General features: G+C 38.0%; 1 long non-coding RNA gene across 1 annotated transcript; it reads right to left on the reverse strand.

The window, feature by feature from the left end:
• Positions 1 to 4,487: 4,487 nt before the first annotated feature.
• On the reverse strand, positions 4,488 to 6,076 carry LOC139124797 (uncharacterized). Its single transcript, XR_011550040.1, has 3 exons — positions 6,008 to 6,076; positions 5,520 to 5,676; positions 4,488 to 4,573 (listed from the first exon to the last, which is right to left on the reverse strand). It is a non-coding gene; the product is annotated as an uncharacterized lncRNA (long non-coding RNA).
• Positions 6,077 to 22,446: the final 16,370 nt, after the last annotated feature.

Raw genomic sequence — 22,446 nt, forward strand, 5'->3', positions numbered from 1 at the left:
TGTAATATTCGGAACAAGCAAAACCAAACTCCAGGCAAAATTGATTTCTAAACTGTTTAAAAGTTTGTCTGCTGATTACAGTTTGATGCGGCCTCCCCTTTCTTTCTGCACGACTCCTCAGTCTTCTGACAAGTGTAATGTGTTCCTTTAGCCACGGTAAGCTCCGTTTAGTTGTTACATGTTTCGAAACCATTGGAGCATGTTTATCTAAGAGTTTGCTTAATACACTGTTGTATTTGGAAACCAAGGGATCCAGGTTACTACTCTGCAAAACAACTGGGTCGTAAAGAGCAGACAATATCATATCATTTCTGAATGTTGTTAGGTTGATCTTTCTATAAGCACGAAGTGTAACATATTTGTTGTCGATACTGAGAATACGGCCGTCTGATTTGACGATTGTTTTAAGGCTTGGGTGTGTCTTTTTGATTATATTGGAGTAGTTTGGTTTGAGGATGGACTTAGCACGACGGATTTGATCGGAAACTAGCGTAATGGGAGAGCCCAGGTGTTGAGTTCTGAAAGCCGTTGGTCTCTTCGTTCCGTTTTAAAGCATACTCTGCAGATCTTGAGGGCTAGGCCATATTTGCGACTCACTATCGTTTTATAATTGAATATATATATATATATATATATATATATATATATATATATATATATATATATATATATATATATATATATAATGGTTTATATTGAAAACATGAATATAGAAACGATCATTAAAAGTTAGCATTACTTGCCCTTTAAGACACGTTTATAGGAAGGTCGTCAGAGCACTATCCAGACTCACTCCTTAAAAACCAATTATATTATAGCTTTGTCAATACCAGTGAATTTTGTGACGTCATATCCATACATTATTACTGATAATGCATTCCATTATTCAGCATTGTGGCCCCACAGCGAGCAAGTTTTTCTTTTGAAAACGAAAAAAGGACTGCGCATTTCAAAGGAGGGAAAGTATCGGATGAACCATGTAATACACAAAACCATAAATCTTGATAATGGTGCACAATATTGATAATAATGTCTTACTGTACGATTTATCACATTTTTTTAGTCCTCACGCATGCACTTGTCGTCTGGCTGTCTGGCGCTCAGCATGTCCCCGTCCGATACACTGGTTGTAGTACTACGTTTGTTTACAACATGGTTCGCTTCGTTGCCGTATAGGTGAAACAGAACTCAGTACGTTTGCAAACTCCTAGACGATACTGGGTTTGACACATGGCATATTATGTATGTCAGTGGCCATGTAAACTATGCAAGCGTGAAAGGCTACTCGAACCAGCCGTAAACGGGCCAACAACGGCAGCTTGCTGTCATCAACCTTGACCGGAAGTGTCTACGGAAATTACTACGGAGCCATTCAAAGTCTCGGTCCAAGGTCAGCTACTACCAACAATCATGACGACCTTGGACTCTCCGTTGATCTAACATCTCGGCCACCTAATTCTGATTCACTGACTGTAATCGGAGACAACTTTCATCCATCGTGTTTTCTCCTTGTCTGTGGTTTCACCTTGCCTTGTTCTCGACATCGCGACACGGAAACCCTCATGTTTGTCAACTGTACCTTTCAAGCACCCATTTACGTCAAGTTTTCTCGTTCGCCGAAATAAAATAGCTCTTCTCAAGAAGCCATCGAAAATTAAATTTATAGACACCATTATTATTGAAATATAAACATTAGAATAACAATGTTGAACTCTGTTGATATCGTTTGCAATGAATGCTGTACTACTAGCGACATAATAATGATCGTATTGATCAGCTGATACCATGGCATGCAGCTCGCTGATCATGCTGATGTCGATGCATGAACATTCCGTTTTCTTCATCTCTGGCATTTCACCGTGTCGGCTTTTTGAATGGCATGATATTTGAAGGTGATGTTTCAAGTTTGATATAGACGGTAGGGATGCAGTTCCTTTTCATTTCCTTCGAAAATACATCGTTTTTCAATTCAAAATTGAACCGTGAAAGTGTTGGTCATTTTTTGTGCTGAACGTGCGTGTAACCAGTGCAGTGCACTGTGCAGTGCATGTGATGTGTGCAGAGTCAGGACGCTAACTGGCTTCAAACTCAGTTTAAATTTCCTTTTTTATTCGTTTTCTACAACTACAAATTCACTGGCATTGCCAAAACTATAAAATAATAGCAATAATGCACCCCTCCCGGCCCATAATGGACTCAAGCAAACTTTGCACTCCATAATGTACTCGGCTTCGCCTCGTACATTATGTCGTGCAAAGTTTGCTTTCGTCCATTATGGGCCGGGAGGGGGTGCATTATTGCTTAAATATTGGCCTGTGTATTCGTGCAAGAGAAGATCCATCTGACAATGCAGTTTTTGCTACGAAGTGTATTTTAATATTACTATATAGCAATTACAGATCATGCTGAAAGTGAAAATCAATAGTAACCAATGTCTTCTTGGCTTCGGACATCCTGATCACATTCACTTTGTCAATGACGTTTTCGTGGGCACGGTGTGACGTCTTGCAAGTTTGGTGACAGGTTGATATATGTGGTTATGAAGTGAAAAGTACAGAACGGTACAGAACTACGCCGACACCATAAATTTGATCACAGGTTGAAAAATTTTGCTGAAAAATTGGACTGACAAGGACGAACGGTATATTTTATGCTTTCGGCACCTGCGTAAAGAAAAAAGTAATTGTTGAAATATTTAATAAAGAAGAAATGTTGATCATTGTCTTCTTGTTGAGCAGCAAACTGTCAATGACTTTAATCTCTCTCTGTCTCTCTCTCTGTCTCTCTGTCTCTGTCTCTCTCTCTCTCTCTCTCTCTCTCTCTCTCTCCCCCGATTTGCACATTTTTCTGTAGACTCACTAACGTTTTATAATTGAAATAGCTAAAACTACAATCATGCATTGCTTGTCATATCTGAGATTTTAAGACTTCATGAATATATTATTAACTCATCCTTTATTTATTCAAAGTTAGATACATTTGCTCTGATGAGCAACGTTTTGGGACAAAGGTTCATTATTGATATCAACGGCATCGAACGACATCGTGTACCGCCATTGTGTCGACGAATTTCCTTGTCGAATAGCATAGAATAGTACTCGTTCATGCAAAATAACCGACTTTGAAATGAACTGAACAGATTTTGCCCCTAAATTGTAAATAGCTGTAACGTTTGATAAAATGTTTGTCATTTTTATCTGGTACGTATGCGGTCTGTGCTCTGCAAACAGAACAAAACACAATTTGGATTCGACAACTGATAAACTTAGAATTTACGATATGCATTTGATGTACTCACTAGTACTCTTTTTCACACACTGATTTCAGCTTATCAGTGCATGCCTGGTCATTCCAAAGATAATCCTTTGTCCGAATTTCGACGCAATCTTCGCCATCCCAAGCGTCATTTGGTTCGCCTGGACTCCAGCTGGTGAATGTAGCCTAGTAAACACAGAATAGAGATTAATTAGCATGGTATAAAATACTCTGTATTACCTTGTGTTCATCATTTATGTACGATGATGCAAAGCAGAAAAAAATAAACCCATTCTCAAATGGTAACGTCCAGAGGGACTAATGATACATCTTTTGAAGTGTTTGTTATGTTTAGTATTCACAACTCATAAAGTCGTAACCCAAATAATGTAGTGTAATTAAGTACAAATACAGACTCTTATGTTGATGACCACCTAGCCGAAGGTATCATTGATAATACTACCATGAGCACCAGCCTTAAGACAGGTACCAATGTGCTTTTATCCTCGCCATCATTTGTTATTAATATCACGTAACGTCCGGCTGAAAAGTTCTGCATACTAGAACAATGTTACCCATCATTATTATCTAAATTGCCACTGACAACCATCTATTATATCCAAAATCAATTCTAGGTAAATCACTCGGTGTTTTAACTATTCACGTATTTGCTGTCCACTTTTATCGAAAGGTTGACATATTCAGAGCTGTCCTTTTGCTTGCCATTTTGAGCGGCGACCCTACGAACTTGTACCTATTTGAACACGACAATTTGTTACACGTAAAAGAAGCGCACAAACTTTATCGGCATACAGTGTGGGCAAGAGTACCGTCTTCTCCACAATAATCACTTGTTTGCTATTTCCCATGAGACAATTACTCCGCAAATAACGATATTGCTTAAAGGTATACAGTCACCTGTAATCTAAATATGCCCATATATGGTCAAAGGGGCGTTCCATGGTATTCAAAATGCCCATGTGAGGGCGCTGTTTTTAAAAAGCGGCCACCCGCTTAAAATCTGTGATTGGTTAGATTTTCTCTTTCCATGCTAACTGTGGCAAAATTGGAACAGGTGACAGTATACCTTTAAAACATGGGGTGTAGCGATGCAACATAAAGCGCATAGCAAGCGATTGTGTTTGCACAACACATTATGCCTGAATGCAACACATACCGTATGCATTATCAACATAACTAAAACAAATACCAGTCGCAACATCTGTTCTTACCTCAGCCATATCATGTGTATTTATCCATCTGTCACCTCCAACAAAGGCCTTTCTTGTGCCAATCCAATAATTATCAGTCAATAAGCCTATAAGATAAAACAAAGTGCAATGAACAAGAATCTGTCGTACGAACAACATAAAACTAAATAAAGGGGATACAACGAAATTTCACTGGTCAGAGGTTGTCAGTGGCGACGGGAGTCCAATCGCACACTTTTCAATGCATGCATGCATACATGCATGCCTGCATGCATACAGACATACAGACATACACACTTACATACATACATACATACATACATACATACATACATACATACATACATACATACATACATACATACATACATACATACATACATACATACATACATACATACATACACACACACAGACACACAGACAGACAGACAGACAGACAACACACACCACCCAGACAGACAGACAGACAGACAGACACGCACGCACGCACGCACGCACGCACGCACGCACGCACGCACGCACGCACGCACACACACACACACACACACACACACATACATACATACATACATACATACATACATACATACATACACACATACATACATACATACATACATACATACATACCGTATCCGAGAGAATCCATTACTTGATTGCTATTGGATTCCGGTGGAATACATAATAATGTATATTGCAGTATTCTGGTGGATTCTTGAAGTATCCAGAACAAAATACAGAAGAATCCTCAATGGATTCTTCACGTTTGGCACAATGATACATACATACATACATACATACATACATACATACATACATACATACATACATACATACATACATACATACATACATACATACATACATACATACATACATACATACATACATACATACATACATACATACATACATACGTACATACGTACATACATACATACACACATACACACATACACACACACACACATACACACATACATACATACAATGTATAGGTGGTTTGATAATAGGTGGTTACGTAGGTCAGAGTTTCTTTGTGTGGTTTACCTTTCACAAAATTTGATTCTGCCTGATCGTCCAATATTACCAGATACGCATCTTTAGCAATGCATGCACATTGAGCTTGATCAAAGTTCATCCTGTTGCTTTCAACATAATAGCAGTGTCCATTGTGATATTTCCAACCACCATAGCATTTTGTGCTCTGCATAAATATAAAAAGAAACACACAGTGATTGAATTGAATTCGGAGATATTGTGGAATTGTCTATACTCGGGCTGATGAAAACTGAGCAGCGACTACATACTTCAGTGCTAGATAAGAGGATACGCATTCATTGCGCCTTGTGATCCGTAACAATTCAGCATTGAGCTGAATGCTCGTAGATTATAATGTTCAGGGAAAGTATCTGACTTTCTTTTAAGGCGAATTCATGTAAAAGCGTCAGCTTCCAAAAGGTAGAACGTTTTTGCAGCTTTCAAATTTGAGCAGTGTTTGCTCATTATTCTTCAGTATTGCAAACTTATTTACCTACCAAGACTAGATGAGCGCTCAGAACAAGCAGGGTAACGGTACCGGCACTTCGGATCTTCATAGTTCGACTGTCTTAAGCTGGAATATAAGCGAGGTAAGAGAGTATGTTGTAAGGGATACATAAATACAATTAATTATTACTGAATGCAACGAGACAAAATAGCGAAAATTAAGTTCGCCAGCTACACGTATCACTGTAGTACTTGAAGGGACACACAATACGCACCGTCATAGTGATGTTTGTTGTTGGCAAACACTGGATGCCATTGTTAAATACTTGCCTAGATGCTGACTTATCAGAGAAATGTAAACTATCTGTAGAGCTATCGATTATCAACTTTGCCTGAACCGTGGTACGAAAGTGTGAATCTGAATGATTCGAGCCTGTGGATTGGCCGTGTCTCAGCAGTTCCCAAATCAAAAAAGTCTGATCGACAGAGCTTTCTCGACTGTGATTTCTTCGATAGGTTACTAGGTGCCGTACGCTGTGAGTTCGAATCCTATCAAAACATTACTGCATTACGATCACAGTAGTTTGTGGTTGGATACTGGGCGATGGCTGCTGTGGTTTGCATCAGACATATTAGGAAGTCGGGAAACAGGCTCTATGAGTATATATCGCCAATTTCGGAGACGGATTTGCCTCTCACAAAGCATCAGTTTATAAAATAAACTAGCAACGATACGTGGCTTTCAACACATCTCTGTATTCAGACCTGCTATTGCCTTTGCGTCTAAAACAAGGGGAGAATTTTCTCAGTCACTGTAACAAATTCAAATCTAGCCCTACGAGCGTCTTTTGTTAGGTAAAACGTGCAAACTATAAACAATAAAGGGAAATCCTAGCAAAATAATTACAGTCTGTCTGCGTCACAATCACTTTTGGAAAAGGGTGGGAGAATCTTTAATATGTTGTAAAAAAATTAGTGCCCCAGCGCAAATCCCGCTTTCTCAGTGCGGAAACCGAACATACTGACATTGTGTTTCCAAGGATATGAAAATGGTTCAAATTCCAATGTATGTCCCATAGATTGACACTCCGCAAATTCCTGTTCACAAATATGGTGCAATAACAGTATATTGAGTAAGTATAATCGGTGTGATACAGCTACTCTGGTGAGTAAATTAAGGGACTGGACAGGAATTACAGGGGTTAGGACTGGTGCTTTGCGGGATAGGTCGCTATTTTTCGCACGAAAGCGTTTTTTGAAGGGTCAAGAAATTTCACGCCTGCTTTTGGAGAGGGTTATCATTTCTTGCGCAACTAGCGCGACTATAAGAAGGCAAGATGTTGCCGATACAGTGCTTCACCAAAATATGTAAAATCATAGTAAATGGGAATCTATTGGGCAAAATTTTAATAATTTCCCCTGCAAAGCAAGCTATATACATATATGTTTGATAATAGTAAATGGACTTAAAGTGCAGATAAAAAGTGCACGTGTAAACAAGAAATCTGATTTTTATATGCCATCAAAAATGTTGATTCAGTATACATTGTAGTCCATAAGAAAATTATGGACACGCTTTTGATAATTGCTATAAATGTTCTTGATTAGACTAGGATTATTACAAGTGCACACGTGTCCAACTTTCACCGATATGTTGATTCACTATACATTGTAGTCTATTAGGAAACTATACATATTTTTTCTCATACAAAACTAGTTGAACATGTGTATTTATAGATGCTAGACGTACTTGTTAGAAACGGGTTACAACTGCATTTGTGTGCAAGAAATTTGATTTAAGAATTGCACTGAAAATCTTGATTCACTATACATTTTAATCTATGGGGTAAATACGATTTTTTATTTTGCAAAACTTGCTAAATCTGTGCATTTATAAATGCTTGACAATTGATATAGATGAGAATAGGGTGTTTGAAAGAGCAAAATATGATATTGGAATTTTACCCAAGTGATTATTTGTAGAGGTTAAAAACTATTCTATGAAACTTGAAAGGTTAAATCAGAAATTATATGCTAAGATATTATTGATACGAATTGTGACACAGAGGTGAAGGGTCAATGTGTTTTGTGTATGAAAAACAGGGATGTCACTCTTTATCTTGCAAACACTTTTAAAGGGTCACGGTTCTGTATAGAAGGGGCAGGCAGTAGGGTTCGCATGACTGCCAACTCAAGTTGACAGCGGCCATTGCAGTGCAGTCTACCGCTGCCCATCTATTCAGTTTGAAAGAAAAAAACGACTGTATTCAAAAAACCTACACAAAAAACTGATGCATCAAAAACCTGGGCTTTAAACTGCCTTTTAAAAAGCCTCAGTTATGATCCTTGACTTTCACAGACATAACAGCTGTGCGTCGACCCTGGTAGTTCTGCCCTGGCATACAAAAGCATTGTCAACGATTAAATTGGTATTTCTCAAACAATCCAATATATCGTCCAAACCATGTGAGCGATCCATATGCCTTTCGCAAACTTGAAAGTGCTTACGCCAAGAATGATACAAGTAAAATTTCAGTTCAATCTGTGCGTTGGTTCTTGAGAAGAATATTTTGAAAGATTAAATTGTTATTTCTCAAATATCAAATATGGCGGCCAAGGTTACACTACCGCATGTGATTTTATTTCCAAATATCAAAGAACTAAAATCATGCTTGCTACACAACAAGTGGTTGCCATGGTTGAAAGTACTTGCATTGGTGATAGTGCAAATTTTGAGCTTGAATTGTCTTTTGGTCCTTTTAGAGAAAAAATTTTAATATCGTCTCGTGGTTATTAAAGTTTTTTTTTGCAAAATCCAATATGGCCTCCAAACCACTTGACAGATCTTTATGCCTTTCGCAAACTTGATAGTACTTACACTACCGATGATATGAACAAAATTTCAGTTCGAATGTTTGGGTGGTTCAGGAGAAAGATTTTTTGATATTATTCAAACGTTTTCTCGAAAACCAATATGACCGCCAAACCAAGTGACCATTTGAAATGTTTTTCAAACTTCAAAATGCTCACACTAAAGATGATATGAGTCAAATTTCAGTTCAAACGATGCAGTTGTTCTGGAGAAGAAGATTTTTAAAGATTAAATTGGTATTTTTTGAAAATCCAATATGGCGGTCAAACCATATGACCGATCCATATGCGTTTCGAAAACTTGAAAGTAATTACACTAATGATAATATGAGCAAATTTTCAGTTCAAATCGTGCGATGGTTCTTGAGAAGAATATTTTTGGATATTATTCACTGGTAATTGTAGGTTGTTTGCAAAACCAATATTGCCGCTTAACCACGCGACGGATAAATACGATTTTCACAAACTTGAAAACACTTATACTAAGGATGGCACGAGTGAAATTTTAAAGTAAATGGTCGCTTGGTTCCGGAAAAGAAGATTTTTAGATATTAAATTGGGATTTTCGCAAAATCCTATATGGCGGCCAAACCACGGGACCGATTCTTATAAATTTTGCACACTTGAACGTGCTGACAATACAAGTAAAATTTCAGTTTAATTGGTGAGTCGGTTCTGGAGAAGAAGATTTTTAACAATTAAATGGGCGTTTTCAAAGATTAAATATGCTAACCAAGGCCATGTGACTGTGCGTGATTTTATTATCAAATTTCAAAGACTTAAAGCTTTGCTTGCTATACACCAAATGTCAAATCGGCTAGACCTCTTGGTCATCAGGAGAAGCCATTTTAAGATTTTGGGGAAATCGAATATTGTCGGCAGGTCACTTGCCTAATCAAAATTTGTATACATAGGTGCAAGAGTACTCATATGTACCTATTAGCTCTGCAAGTTTGAGAAATTTACCTAAAGCGGTTCTTGAGTTCTAGGTGAGCAAAACATTTCTAGAAGAATATGAAAAGGAAGATAAGGAATATTGATCGCCCACAAAAACAATAGGGCCCCAGCCCATAGGGTTTGGCCCCTAATGAAAAGGAAGAAGAAGAATATTGATCGCCGTCAAAAGCAATAGGGGCCCAGCCCATATCTTTGGGGCCCTAACAACTACTGTATATCTGACTACTGTCGGGGAAAACACTTTTTTGTGCCTCTTTCGGACTCAATCGTGGTGTCTCCCCTCGCACGTTCGCTGTCCGAAAAATATGGGTTTTTTTATAAAAACTACTTTAAAGTTAAAGTTAAGGATGTGAAACTCCGAAGTTTATATGCAATCAATCACCATCGTAGGTTTCGATTGAGAAGGTGGAATCATCTAAAGAGATGTGTGCATTGCACACTGATGAGGATGCACAGACTTTGAATATAGTTTTCCGCGCAGCTGTCAGAATCAGTCGGAGTGTCATTCCGTTGCACGTCCGTGTTCCTGAAAATCAGTTTTTTATAAAAACAACTTTACAGAGAAGGATGTAAACTTCAAAGATAAATACACTTGTCGATTTGATGTGCAAAGACACACTTATGACCAGTTATTTTAGTAATTCTCAAAACTAATAAAATCATTGCGCGACAGTCGTCGATTATGTCTCCTCGTTATAGAGACCTGACTGCTACTCTTGTTTGATCAGTATAGGATTGATAGATTAATGTATCAAAATATACACAAATTCACATGACTTAACTATCATGTTCGTGGTACCTCACTGACGTATATGACCGAGAGGGCGAAAGATTCAGGCCCAGGGGAGTATATATGAAGCAGTATGCTGTGTATCGCATGCTTTCTGAGACAGTAAAGCCGGTTTCCTCACCTGCTACCGTGCAACATCCCGCTTCGACTAATGTTCCAGTCAATGCGAATATTTCGTGTTCGAAATGCCTCTTGATTTACAGAGAAAATATTCGACTCTTCTTGTTTTTGTTTTTTGACTTAGCATGTGGGGTCAATTGAAAATACAAACTTAAGCCAAATACAAGGGTGTTAAGTCTGCGAACATGGTTGCTGTCACCAACCGACAACCCCGCTTGTATTGTCGTGCACACAGCCGAACGGTGCACGACTGCATCGTATGTAAACCATGTCTTGTTTCGTAATTTGAAAAAAAGACTAATACAAAAGTGCCTAATACATACTCCAAAACGTAGTTGATAAACTGAACAAGTTCAAGGCGAACGTTGAGTTATTGAAGCCTTTTCCGTTCTTGTTCTTGACTTTACCAGTGACAGCGTCCACAGATTAGTAATTTACCCTTGAGCGCTTTTTCACATAAGGCAATCAAACGCGTCAGATAACAGACGCAACACGGTGACAAAACTTCGTGTACAAACGGACATTTCTGCAACCCCCTATGATTGCACACGGCATCTACACGTTCTTATTGTGTTTATTTTCCTGAAAGCATGTAACGTTTTAAAGATGAAATTAACTGTAATTGCGACAAAAAATTCCAATATCGAAATATATTTTGTACAAGTGGAAGGGTTCAACAAATATTTAAACGGCCGCAATGTGCTTACCTGATATCTTGCCTTTTGTAGACGTCGCAATTGAATGTAGCCTGTTGCTTCTTTTCCAGTTCCGAAGCGGGTTTTGAAGTTAAATGAAGGAAACTGCGTATATATGTGTTCTCAAGCGTTGGCGTTATCGAACTGTCTGCCGGCACGTGTGAGCAGTTTCTTAAATCCAATTGGTCAGTTAAAGATATAAATAACAGTATTGTTTTACATAAAAATTCATCTCATAGAATAACAATATTATTCATGAGATAAAAAAGTTCAAATTTAATTTATAAAGACAATAATATCACAAGAAATTAGAAACACAAATAAAAGGTCATGTATTTTTTGGAGACGATCGAAAAGTAAAACAATGTGGTGATAGCAATTACAATACATGTGGTATTTATAAAGAAAATTTAAATTGGTAACATAATACTGCTAGTTACTGTTAAAACATACTTTCATGAACATAGCATTGTTTCCGCTTTGCAGGACTTTTTAAAAAACTGCCTGGTGATTGTTTAAACAACTTCTTTAAATACCGTGATTCCGTTTTGATCAGAACTACATTTTTTTGAGGGCTAGAGTTTTTTTCCACAGGATGTACGAAGATTCTCCGCTGTATCCGATTGCTCAACTTCGTGCTGCATTTGGATGACCATACATGTATTAAATAAACAAGGGTTCAATAAACACGGTACAGAGGGGCAAAGTCTGTCTGCCACCTCGACGTTCCTAAATACGATGGTTCGTTCGTCCACTATGAGAGTGATATCCTTCCTATACACGTAAATTCAACAAACACAAACACACTGACACATACGGAAATCAATGAGAAATCGGAATAAACTTAAAATAATGACCTTAGACTTTTCCTTATGTTATTGAACAAACAGTATAAAAGGAACTTAACCCCTCTTACGAAAACGGTTATAAAAAAACTTATCAACTATAAAAGAAGTCAGTGACTCATTCAGATCGAAAGGACACAACACTCTGACAATATATCTGTCGGCTTCTCGTCAGACAAATAAATTTAAAATACTAATTGGCAGCATGAGCAAACACTTCTAGTGTCTAATTCGTTTACTGCTGATAACCAAATGGCACTGTGTACTTTTTTAGCTTTTTTTCTAAAGCAGGGTAACATATTTTAATGGTTCAGCTGATGCATGGTTGGCCATTGTAAACAAGTAAATATCAAATCTTGTGTCTAATTCGTTACTGCTGTTAAACAAATGTCACTGTGTACTCTTTTAGCTTTTTTTCTAAAGGAGGGTAACATATTTTTATTGTTGAGCTGATGCATGGTTGGCCATTGAAACGAGGAAGTAGAATTATTATTGTTATTATTATTATTATTATTATTAAAAATTGTTTACAGTGCACTACACATACGTCTAATGTAAAAATACAACCACACTAGAAAATTAAAACAGAAAAGTGCACATAAAATGAGTGAAAAGGTAGGTTTTCAAATTGCGCTTAAAACTATCTACACTTCTGACGGTCTTAATTTCAAATGGCAAAACATTCCATAGTAAGGGTGCCCATACTGAAAACGCTCTCTGTCCATATGTCTTGATAAAGTTGCCACGGGGCTGGGTTGGACAAAATTTCTCACTCGATCGCAGGTCTCTGGCTGGTACATATAAATCTAATAAATCTCTCAGATAAATAGGTGCACTTCCACGGATAATTTTGAATGTAAGCAACAGAATTGTAAATCTGATGCGGGCCTCTATCGGTAACCAATGTAAATCTTTGAGTACGGGTGTGACATTATTGAATTTGCGCGTACGAGAAACTAACCTCGCCGCAGCATTCTTTAAAGACTGTAGTCGAGCAAGTTTTTCTCTAGGGATACCAAACAAAAGACAGTTACAATAGTCTAAGTGGGACGTCACCAATACATGGACTAGTTTTTAAGTTGTAGATCTATCAAGAAGTTTACGAAGCTTACTTATTCTATGCAAAGAGAAGAAACCATTTCTGCACAACATATCGATATGGACAGACATGCTACCATCCCGACTTAAAGTAATGCCAAGGTTTAGGGGAGGAACTACTAATGCCGAATTCATAGTCTAGTGACGAATACCAAAACGTGGTCGATCTAAATTTTAACCCTGTAATGGTTCTCACATTCGTAAAAATAACATGACCGTTAGAGATGGCATGGGACACCTCTGATTACCTCACAAACCTGGCGAATGGAACGCCTTTTTATTCATGAAAATCTGGTGCCCAAGAGCATAACACAAAAATTTGAAATCGCAATCATTCTTTGTGATTTTTTGTATCTTCGAAGCTAGGATTTGCAAAGTTAGGATTTGCAAAATACCAGCCTTCCAACATTTGGCATTTTAAAATTTTTAAATGACTGGCAAGACACATCAAAAGTCATATCTCAGCTTCGTATGATATTGTGAGAGGGGTTTTGTTTCCTTTGATAGTTAAACAAGGCGGGAAACTCGTTTCATTAACCGACATATCTAATCCTACAGTTGCATGAAAATACGAGTTGGCTGCCAAACCATATGAAATATCATATCTAAAAGCTCCATGAGATGCTCTGAGAGTGGTTTGAGGTGTCGTTTGACAAGTAAAAGGGGACGAACAATTCATTTCTTTCATTGACCACATATATGGCGCGTAATCAAGGCCAAAATTCGACCTTTCGTTTTTGATTCGTATATCGCATTTCAACTTTCGAACTCCCATTTTGTATTCGTATATCGCATTTCACGTTTAGAATTCTTTGTTTTGACTTACTCCCATTTTTGAGTAACTCCCATCGATTCGTACATCGCATTTTCAACTTTCGATTTGTGACTAACTCCCATTTTGACTAACTCATAGAGGTCCCCTAGAACACTAGCAAGAGAACACACGCCAAAAATGAACATATACGAATAGTGAAATGCCACTTGCAAAATTCGAAGGTGTCATTTTACGTGAAGTTATTCATCACTTTCTTCGGTAGTGTGTTCAATAAACAGCTGTTGTACCTGGCACGTTACAGACAGGCAAAATCTGTGGGCCACCTCGCCGTTCCTAAAAATGATGGTTCGGTAGTCCACTGTGAGGGTGATATCCTGTATATACCCGTAAATTTAATAAACACAACCGACACCGACATAAACGGAAATCACATGGAAATTGGAATAAACTTAACTTTATTAATGATCTCAAACTTTTCCTTATGTTATTGAACAAACAGTACAAAGGAACTCAACCTCCTTAAAGAATACGAATATAACAAACCTTATCAACTATAAAAGAAGACAATTATAGAAGAATCGTTCATATCAAAACGAGACAACACTCTGTCGGCATCATGAAAATTTTTTTGTTCGACAAATAAATGCGATAGCCGTAACGGTTACTACCGCGGGATAATTTCTATTGTAGCCATATCGGTTTCTATCGCTGACGAGGGATCAAGTAAATATCAAATCAATTTTGCGCGAAGTGCGTCAATTGACTTTAAATAAATTTAAAATACTAATTGGCAGCATGAGCAAACACTTCTAGTGTCTAATTCGTTTACTGCTGTTAAACAAATGTCACCATGTACTTTTTTAGCTTTTTTCCTAGGTGACTGGGTGCCGAACGTTGTGAGTTTGAACCGGAATAAAACAACCGTATTTGCTTTCCTGGGTTGATAGCTCTGCTGGTGGAGAGAATTGTCCCCGAGGCAGTTTTTGGCCCAGTTTAGGCGATAAATTCATTGCTTCGCTTCGATAAAGTTTGTGTGTGGTGCGTGATAGTGAGCGTGCGTGCGTGAGTGCTTCACGAACTCAACAGCGTGTCGAGTGGTCACAATCAGAAAAATATAACAGCTTAGTTCGGTTATTGAACCACGCTTTTTGAGATTGGGGATTCGGCCGACCGATTTTGTCTGTGGAATCTCCGCTAGGTGACTGTGTGCCGTACGTTGTGAGATAGAACCCGATTGAAACCACTATATTCTAATGCAGGGTAAAAGATCGGTGGGCCACCTCGCCGTTCCTAAAAATGATGGTTCGGTAGTCCACTATGAGGGTGATATCCTGTATATACCCGTAAATTTAATAAACGCAACCGACACCGACATATACGGAAATCACATGGAAATTGGAATAAACTTAACTTTATTAATGATCTCAAACTTTTCCTTATGTTATTGAACAAACAGTACAAAGGAACTCAACCTCCTTAAAGAATACGAATATAACAAACCTTATCAACTATAAAAGAAGACAATTATAGAAGAATCGTTCATATCAAAACGAGACAACACTCTGTCGGCATCATGAAAATTTTTTTGTTCGACAAATAAATGCGATAGCCGTAACGGTTACCACATCGAGATAATCTCTATTGCAGCTATATTGGTTTCTATCGTGTACGAGGGATCAAGTAAATATCAAATCAATTTTGCGCGAAGGACGTCATTTGACTTTAAATAAATCAAAAATGCTAGTTGTCTGCATGAGAAAACACTTCTATTGTCTAATTCGTTTACTGCTGATAAACAAATGTCAGTGTGTACTTTTTTAGCTTTTTTTCTAAAGCAGGGTAACATATTTTAATGGTTCAGCTGATGCATGGTTGGCCATTGTAAACAAGTAAATATCATATGTAGTGTCCTATACGCTACTGCTGTTAAACAAATGTCACTATGTACTTTTTTAGCTTTTTTCCTAGGTGACTGGGTGCCGAACGTTGTGAGTTCGAACCGGATTGAAACAACCGTATTTGCTTTCCTGGGTTGATAGCTCTGCTGGTGGACAGAATTGTCCCCGAGGCTGTTTTTGGCCCAGTTTAGGCGATATATTCATTGCTTTGCTTCGATAAAGTTTGTGTGTGATGTGTGATAGTGAGCGTGCGAGCGTGTGTGCTTCACGAACTCTACCGTGTGTGGAGTGGTCACAGTCAGAAAAATGTAACAGCTTAGTTCGGTTATCGAACCACTCTCTTTGAGTTAGAGATGGCACAGGACACATCTGATTACCCCACAAAGCTGGCGAATGGAAAGCCTTTATACTCATGAAAATCTGATGCACAACAACAAAACCAAAACATTTGGCAACGCAATCACTCTTTGTGATTCTTTGTATCTTCGAAGCATACAAAAAATAGGATTTGCAAAATACCAGCCTTCCAACCTTCGGCATTCTAAAATATTTAAATGATTTGTAATACAGGTAAAAAGTCATATCTCAGCTTCGTAATTTATAAGATGTTGTGAGAGGGGTTGTTTCCTTTGACCGTGAAACGAGGCGGGTAACTCGTTTCATTTGGATTCGTACATCGCATTTTCAACTTTCGAACTCCCATTTTGTATTCGTATATCGCATTTCACGTTTAGAATTCTTTGTTTTGACTTACTCCCATTTTTGAGTAACTCCCATCGATTCGCACATCGCATTTTCAACTTTCGATTTGTGACTAACTCCCATTTTTGACTAACTCATAGAGGTCCCCTAGAACACTAGCAAGAGAACACACGCCAAAAATGAACATATACGAATAGTGAAATGCCACTTGCAAAATTTGAAGGTGTCATTTTACGTGAAGTTATTCATCACTTTCTTCGGAAGTGTGTTCAATAAACAGCTGGCAAAATCTGTGGGCTACCTCGCCGTTCCTAAAAACGATGGTTCGGTAGTCCACTATGAGGGTGATATCCTGTACATACCCGTAAATTTAATAAACGCACCGACATCGATATATACGGAAATCACATGGAAATTGGAATAAACTTAACTTTATTAATGATCTCAAACTTTTCCTTATGTTAGTGAACAAACAGTACAAAGGAACTCAACCTCCTTAAGAATACAATTATATAACACACCTTATCAACTACAAAAGAAGACAATTATAGAAGACACGTTCATATCAAAATGAGACAACACTCTGTCGGCACCATGAAAACTTTTTTGTTCGACAAATAAATGCGATAGCCGTAACGGTAACCACCGCAGGATTATATCTATTGTAGCTATATTGGTTTGTATAGTTTACGAGGGATAAGTAAACATTGATTCAATTTTGCGCGAAGGACGTCAATTGACTTTAAATGCATTTAAAAATGCCAATTGGCAGCATGAGCAAACACTCCTAGTGTCTAATTCGTTTACTGCTGTTAAACAAATGTCACTATGTAGTTTTGTAGCTTACGTTGTAAGTTCGAACCCGATTGGAACCGCCGTATTTGCTTTCTTTGGTTGTTAGATCTGCGGTGGACAGATTTGTGCCAGAGGCTGTCTTTGGCTCAGTTTAGGCGATATATTCATAAGGTTTTGTGTGGTGTGTGATAGTGAGCGTGCGAGCGTGAGTGCTTCACGAACTCTACAGCGTGTGGAGTGGTCACAGTCTGAAAAATGTAACAGCTTAGTTCGGTTATTGAACCACTCTTTTCGATTTGGGGATTCGGCCGACCGATTGTGTCTGTGGATTCTCTGCAAGGTGACTGTGTGCCGTATATTGTGAGATAGAACCCGATTGAAACCACTATATTCTAATGCAGGGTAAAAGATTTTTACGGTTAATCTGACCAACATTTGGTCGCATCAAAAATTATGATCCTGGAATGATTCTAACATTCGTAAAATAACATGACCTTTAGAGATGGCACAGGACAAGTCTGATTATCCCACAAAGCTAGCGAATTTGAAGGTGTCAATTTACGTGAAGTTATTCATCACTTTCTTCGGAAGTGTCTTTAGTAAACAAATGTCCTACCTGGCACGTTGCAGACAGGCAAAATCTGTGGGCCTTCGCCGTTCCTAAAAATGATGGTTTGGTATGAGGTTGATATCCATATATACCCGTAAATTTAATAGATGTAACCGACACCGACATATACGGAAATCACATGGAAATTGGAATAAACTTAACTTAATTAATGATCTCAAATTACTCCTTATGTTATTAAACAAACAGTACAAAGGAAGTTAACCTCCTAAAGAATAACAATATAACAAACCTTATCAAATATAAAAGAAGACAATTATAGAAGACTCGTTTACATCAAAACGAGACAACACTTTGTCGGCATCATGAAAATTTTTTTTGTTCGACAAGTAAATGTGATAGCCGTAACGGTTACTACCGCGGGATAATTTCTATTGTAGCCATATCGGTTTCTATCGCTGACGAGGGATCAAGTAAATATCAAATCAATTTTGCGCGAAGTGCGTCAATTGACTTTAAATAAATTTAAAATACTAATTGGCAGCATGAGCAAACACTTCTAGTGTCTAATTCGTTTACTGCTGATAACCAAATGGCACTGTGTACTTTTTTAGCTTTTTTTCTAAAGCAGGGTAACATATTTTAATGGTTCAGCTGATGCATGGTTGGCCATTGTAAACAAGTAAATATCAAATCTTGTGTCTAATTCGTTACTGCTGTTAAACAAATGTCACTATGTACTTTTTTAGCTTTTTTCCTGGGTGACTAGCGCGTAATCAACGCCAAAATTTGACCTTCCGTTTTTAGTTCCTGTTCGCTCAGCGCAGAGGACTAGTAGATCAGGTCCCGTCCGTCCGTCCGTGCATCCGTCTCCAATGATATCTCGGTCATTTTTAAAGCGATTTTAAGGACCGTTCAGTTTTTACGGCCTAAGGGGGGGGGGGGCAAAATCTTGTCGCCGGTGTTCAAAAAAATATAGACCCCTGCATTTTTCGTGATAAAAGATGACCCCCCTTTGTCAGACGAAAAAAATTGATGACCCCCCCCCCGGCTGAAAAATAACCAAAACCCATATATCAAATTTACTCGCACGGTTTGGATTTGAACTCCGGTACGCAGCGCACTTTATCCGTGTATCCGGTAAGGAGGGTCGATCATGGCCATGGCATAAAGTGAACTTTATTGTAGGAATTATGTTTTTTAAAATGTGGTGAACCCCCTTTCCTACCATTGAAAAAGCGATGACCTCCCCCTTTGCAGATTCCAAAATTATAATGACCCCCTGGATTTTGCCCCCCCCCGCCGTAAAAACTGAACGCTCCCGTAGAATAACTTGCCCTTAGTATAGTATCTTATGACCACTCAATGCACGCCACATTTTCACGAAAAAAATCAAATTTGTATGGAAGACCGGCCACGACATGCGACATGCGACCTGCGACTTCAAAACTGCGACCTGCGTCCTGCGAGTTTGAAACATACGACCTGCGACAGACTGCGGCAGACTCCAGATGGTCACTGGGGCCGTAATGGTAAACAGTATACACCAGTGACATCAACCATAAAAAATACACGTAACTGTATTGTGTTTACGTGAGAATTTCCTGCCAGTCTAGAACCGGACCTTGTCCTTGCAGAGTTTGCAATTAAGGATTGGCACAACGCTTTGTGATGTGTAGATACAGTGTTGCTTGGAAAGTTATGGTCTGATCATAGAGAGGGACAGTGATGAATCAAAGTCATCAAACTCAAAATCTGTTTCGAAAATAACATCTATTAAAACTTTCGATTTTTCCACATTGTATACCACAATGCCACATGATAAATTGAAAGAACACTTGAAAAACATCATCAACTAAACATTTTTCTGCAAAAAACGGTTCACGCCGTTACAAATATGTGGTATTAGGGTATAATTCTACATATTTTGTTAAAAATGTTACTAACGCTAAATTGTTTTATACCGAGAAAGACATTATCAGTATGATTGATTTCCTCATCGACAACATATTTTTAGAATTTGGAGGACACATTTTCCAACAGTGTATAGGAATTCCTATGGGCACTAACTGTGCTCCCTGCTTGCAGACTTATTTCTGTTCTCACACGAAGCAGAATTTATCCAGAACTTAATCAAACAGAAAAAGGTCTCTGTAGCTCGAACTTTCAATCTAACATATAGATACATAGACGATGTTATTTCAATGAATAACTCTGAATTCAGTAAATATCTCGCTATGATTTATCCTCCAGAATTGGAGATTAAAGAAACTACAAAAACGGTCTTTTCTGCTTCATATCTGGACATTTCACTTGAATTTGACTCCAATGGTCACCTTTCTACTAGGCTATATGGGAAGAGAGATGATTTCAACTTTAGTATCATCAATTTTCCACACCTCATAAGTAATATTCCACTCTCACTAGCTTATGGGGTATACATTTCCCAGCTTATTCGATATGCTAGAGCATGCAGTTCATATGGTGATTTTGTAGAGAGACATGGCCATCTCTCTTATAAACTGTTAAATCAAGTTGCACCAGAGCAGGACTTGTCTCTACATTCAAACGCTTTTTTGGCAGGTATCGCAAGCTGGTAGATAAATACAATATCTCTCTTCGACAAATGATCACTGATGGCATCGGCGACATTGGGCCTTAGTTAGTGACCACTACCTATCTGACTTATAGATTGATATATGGCGGGTGCCACATGTGGGGCAGGATGCACTTACTATTTTCGAAACACCTGACATCACTTCTTGGTCTTCTGGCCAGAGGTCCATATATCTTTCTTTCATGAATATGACTTTGTTTGTGTACCGTCTATTTACTCTCTGTTCTGTGCTGTTTTGTGTCTATGTTTACAACTATTGTCTTACGAATTCTGACCTACTGTCATTGGATTATGGATTGGTATGATTGCGATTATTTCACTTTTGTTTTGTGGTGTTACCGTGAATGAACCTTTTCACTTGCAAGCACATGCACGTGTTCTATTTCCATGTTCAGGCCGGCCATGCAGTGCTGTGTTAGCCGAGTAGTCATTGTGACAAGTATTAAATTACAAAGACGTCAATTTTTGCATATTTTAGAATAATTTGCGTCAAATACCAAAGGGAATTGTTTCAGCAGTTTGATTTGAAACAGCAATATAAATACTGTGTCAATTCAACTTGGAAATCGTTGCAGATTTTTGCCAGATAAGGCCAAAAACAAGAAGTCAAAAACAAGGCATAACAGGATTTAAAAACTAAGGCATATGAGGTGGAGTCAATAGCTAGGTATATAGGGAGTTGAAACAAGGAGTTGCGAAACACATGTCACTGATATAACTTGTCCTTGCCAAGCACAAATTACTCACTGATAACACCAACAAAGTCAAAGAAACAAATACATACCAGTATAATAATTCCTGTGTAAATACTCTTCAAAAGTAAAATATACAACAGTGTGCGCTATGAAAAGAAATAATCTGATATTTTCCTTTACAAATACCTTTAAACATATCACAATCGTAAGTCTCGTGTTGCAGCATTACAGAATATCAGTTGGCTGTTTTCATTGTGTTCACCGTAAAGTGATCTTAAAAATGGCACAACAACAGTATTTTTCTATAACATAGATCATCCAAATTTTTTGTGTAATCAATATGTGAAAGCACTACTTGTTTTGGAAGGTGATATTGAAACAAATCCAAGCCCTGACACTGCACCAGTATGTACTAAGGCAGTGATGTTAAAGGTTATTAAACTTAAGGCAACTTGCATCGGGGTCATTTCCACTCTGTGCTGCTGATATTAGCATATGCATGCCAAATAGCCTAATAGCCTCAGCATATTAAAAAATTTTGACATTTGTTTTTGGAACAAAACTGGTATTGATTCAATTCTTTATGTAGGAAAGTGTTTGTTGACAAATTGTATCCACACAGGCATTGTAGAGATTCATGTGCATATTACAGGCAACAGATTTGAAAACAAGCTTTTCATTTGGACAGTGGTATTTTGCTTGTTATCCTACCTCATCCATGTTGGGTTATTTTGGGGATAACTTCTGTACAATCGATAATATCATTTATACATTATACTCTGCTCTCCACACTGCTTTTCAGACATCCACACAGGCAATCCTTATCATCAAAGAATATGGCATGTCATTATCTAAGCAGAATGGTTTTTTCTATGTATTTGATTCTCATAGCAGAAATGATGAAGGCTATCTACACTACAATGGACATGCGATGCTAGTTATTGTTGACTCTTTGACTGGGCTTGGTAATCATTTACAACATTTGGTTTGCACAATAACAGACGAACCACTTGAAACCGTACCTTTCGAAATTACATCTGTTTCTCTTCATAGCCTGACTATC

This window comes from Ptychodera flava, chromosome 3 (genome assembly GCF_041260155.1).
Source record: "Ptychodera flava strain L36383 chromosome 3, AS_Pfla_20210202, whole genome shotgun sequence".
Lineage (NCBI taxonomy): Eukaryota > Metazoa > Hemichordata > Enteropneusta > Ptychoderidae > Ptychodera > Ptychodera flava.